Source organism: Miniopterus schreibersii (assembly GCF_964146895.1).
Source record: "Miniopterus schreibersii genome assembly, chromosome: 2".
NCBI classification, from domain to species: domain Eukaryota; kingdom Metazoa; phylum Chordata; class Mammalia; order Chiroptera; family Miniopteridae; genus Miniopterus; species Miniopterus schreibersii.
In genome coordinates, this window is record NC_138102.1 from 25,594,845 (window position 1) to 25,598,548 (window position 3,704).

The following is a 3,704-nucleotide window of genomic DNA, read 5'->3' on the forward strand; positions in this document are numbered from 1 at the left end:
GGTCAGGGAAGGGTGAGGATGTGGCTCTGACTATAACAAGGTAGCAGAAGAGATCCTGTGGGACAGAAATGTTCTGTGTCTTGACAGTGGTGTGGCCACACAAATCTACACGTGTGATAGAACTGTACAGATCATGACACACACACACACAAATGCATGTAATAATACTGGTGCAATCTGAATAAGGTGAGTGGACTGTATCAATGCAATTTCCTGCTTATACTATAGTTTTGTAAGGAGCTACCACTGAGGAAAACTGGGCAAAGGGTCTACGGGATTTCTCTGCATTATTTCTTACAACTGTTTATGAATCTATAATCATCTCAAAGTGAAGTTTTAAAAATTCTATATAAATATTTTACTGTTTCCTACTAAATCCTTATTATGTGTAATGATCAACATTTATATTGCAGAGCAAGGAAACCAAGCTCATGACATTTTTTTGTATTTTAAAAAAACTAGAAAATGCCCTAAAACAGAGCGAAAGGTTTTCAGGATGACTCAATTATAGTAAAACCCAAGGTTACTTTTCCCTTAGAACAATAGCAAAATCAATACTTTGAGGACAACCCCTCCAGCAAAATTTCTATTTGAAAAAGTTTCTATTCCAACATTAATTAAAATATATCTCCCTGCCCGGCCACAGCGCCTCAGCTGGTTGACCATCAATCTCCCTGTGCACTGAAGGGTAACTGCTTTGATTCCCAGTCAGGGCACATGCCTGGTTGCGGGTGTGATCCTGTCAGGGAGCGTACGGAAGGCAACAAATCAACTGGTGTTTCTCTCTCTCTTTCTCTCCCTTCCTCTCTCTAAGCATTAAAGAGGAGTGAGGATTAAAAATATCTATGTATTTATTTATGTATGTATATATATATACTTATATATATATATGTATATATATGTATGTATATCTTCCCAACTTATCAAATTTCTAATGGGTTTTTATAAAGGCAGAACAGGAATCTCAAAACTTACTTTAAAACTGATAAGATTATTTGATTACATGAAAGAAAATTTTTTTAATGTCTTAAATTATTTAGAAAAAAAGGGCAAATGAGTTCACCATTAAGCCTACTCAAAAAAAGTGATGCTTTTAATTCATTGTCATTTTACATAAAAATCACATTACTCTTATTCTATAGAGAATTTTTAGCAATTCAGAAATGTCACATATCACTTACTGGATAAATAGCTCAAAAGCAAAGCATAATAATGTAATATCAAATCAGGCTTTTTCAGAATGAAGTCACTCAAGTTAAAGATTTCTCCCATACACCTCTAACTGTGAGTTCCATCATGAATGCAGAGTATGTGAGGAAGCTATCTTCGTAGACATCTGCTGTTAGGACCCACAGAGTCCAGAGCCCTAGGGTAATGGAGTCTCTTCAGGGAAAAAGAAAGCCAACAGAGGGGAATAGAGAAGCAGCTACTCTTTTTTTCAATTTTTTATAATGGACTAAAATTTGAAAACCTCACAGCTCTGCTGCCCAGCCTCTGGCTCCCATGCAGCCACAGGACCCTCCTTTGTTTCTCTTCCTTAGGACCTTCCAGAACCACTGCCTCAGATATACCAGATCAAACTGCTGAGAAAGAATCTAGTTTATTCACTGCACTAGTGCAGCAGCGACTGCGCTGGGCTCTGACTCTGCTCCTCACACTTCACAGGATAGCCCAAGCCAGGATGCTAGCCCCATCCACCCAGCTGAACCAGGTCCCCAGGTGGGAGGGGTACTGACCTGGTGCTGGGCTATGTGCAGGAAATTCCCGGGCAAGCAGTGTGGGTGTGGCAGGAACAGGGAGTCCAGTGCCGGTTACTTAACTTTGTCTAAAAAATGAAAATATGAGGATTATTCCTATTTAATGGTTTAAAAATCCAAATTTCTTCGTGATACCACCGACACTTTCAGATTCAGCAAAAAAACAGTAACTGAAGAGGCAACAAAAGAGGAGCTTGTGGAAAGGCCTAGTGAGGAAACTCACCAACACAAATAATCTACCTTAATCTAATTTGTGGAGGATTTAACTTAAAAAGCATATTTTAAATTTTAACAAATTGGACGATGTAAAGTATACTTATTAAAAAATAAAACACTTCCTATCCTGTAAGTACAACTTATGGTTATCCATATCTAATAAGAGAAATGGAGAATAAGCTAAGAAAGGGAGAAAGAAAATTTTTATGCACCTTAGAAATCTTTAAAGTATTTAACTGTTAAACTCTACAAAAACCACACACCAAATATTCCATTGAGTAGCCCAATCCATTGAGATACTACTTTTAAAAAAACTAATATTACAAGAGAAATTTGGAACCAGTAAGGTGCCCTAATCCAAAGAATCAGAAAAATGTATGCATATGAAGAGGCTGGGCTACCTTATACCTAGATCGTTATCCGATCTAATAATACGTGAACATGAGAGCTTGTGTTCCAAAGGTGTGTTTAAAACAGCCATTACATTTCCTCGGGCGCTATCGTGTGAGATCCAAAAAGAGCCGAGACCTAGGGCCTCCGAGGAGGCTCGGAGGTGGGCGCCCGGCGCCTGTTCTTCCTTTCAGGCCGGGGAAGCGGCGGGGGAGGGAGCAGGGAGCTGCAGGGGTCCCGCCGGGGAAGGGGTGCGGGAGCGCACCGCCACCTCCCGGCTTCCGGTGCGTGACGGGGAGCTGGCCGTTGAATTCCAGCCATCGCTGGGTCTCCCCGCTCTTTCCGGGGAGACGGCCCGGGGCAGCCGCGGGCAGAGGCGTTAGGTCTTCCGCGTGACCCGGTTTATCTGACCGGCGGCAGCAACCTGAACTTCACACCTAAGTTAGAGCGCAGCCCGGCCGAAGGTCTGCGCCCCCGCCCGGCCGCTGCACCGCAGGCTCGGGCGGCTTTCCCGGAGCTACCGACACACACTGCACCTCGCACCACTGCCCCGTCGCTCCCTCCGGGACACAGCCCCGGGGGCCGCCGCCGGGTCCGTCCGTCCTCCCCACAGGCTGGGAGGAGGGCCGAGCGACCCTCCCACACCGCGGCGCCAGACCCGCAGGCGGGCGCGCGGAGAGCGGGCTCCGGGAGCGGGAAGGCCCGGGTCTGGGAGACCCGCCCAGGAGGAAGCCCCGGGAAGGGAAGACTCCCGGGAGGAGCGACCCAGGGAGGGAGCTCCGGGGGCCCCCTTCGCGCAGGACCGGAGGCTGAGCGCCTCTCGCCCGAACCCCGCGCAGCGCTCACCGGGATGTTCTGGATGCTGCGTGTCCTGGGTCCGGCTTCCCGGCACCGGGAGACGAAGGGTGGACAGGGACGCGGCTTGCCCACATCCCTTCAAAGGCGACGGGGCCGCCCCTAAGGCAGGGACAGGGACCCGCTGGGCACGGGGACGCCCCGAGCCGCCCGACCCCTCCACCTGAACGCGGTCTCAGCAGACGCCGCCGAGAGGGAGAAGCGGCCCCTTTAAGGGGGTGGGCTTGGGCTCCGTCGGCTCCCGGGCGGCGGCGCGGTGCTCGTTGGGATTTGTAGGAGAGAACGGGGACCGCGAGACCGTGGGCCCCGGGGCAGCGCAGTGCACGTCGGGATTTGTAGGAGGGGCGGGACTGAGTACTGTCGGCCGTGGGCGGTCCTTTCACGTAGGAGGCGGGTTTGGGGGCGGGGCGTGCCTGTCCCGGAGGGGACCCCCCCCCAGCGCGCTTTGTGCCTCCGAGTTGGAGAGGGGCGGGGCCTTGGCCGACC

At 49.2% G+C, this 3,704-nt stretch overlaps 1 protein-coding gene across 10 annotated transcripts in view; it reads right to left on the minus strand.

Annotated features, from left to right (window-relative positions):
• The window catches only part of TMCO3 (transmembrane and coiled-coil domains 3), a 45,763-nt gene extending 42,283 nt beyond the window's left edge, over positions 1-3,480 (minus strand). For 3 of the 10 annotated variants that reach the window (XM_081129781.1, XM_081129787.1, XM_081129780.1), the window contains exons 1-2: positions 3,210-3,480; positions 1,737-1,825 (exon numbers count right to left, since the gene is read on the minus strand). The gene's annotated coding sequence lies outside the window, so the exon portion shown is untranslated. The remainder of the gene's footprint in view (positions 1-1,736; positions 1,826-3,209) is intronic. The other 7 variants (XM_081129784.1, XM_081129783.1, XM_081129788.1 and 4 more) reach the window with 4 other exon arrangements.
• Between the last annotated feature and the right edge of the window lie 224 nt (positions 3,481-3,704).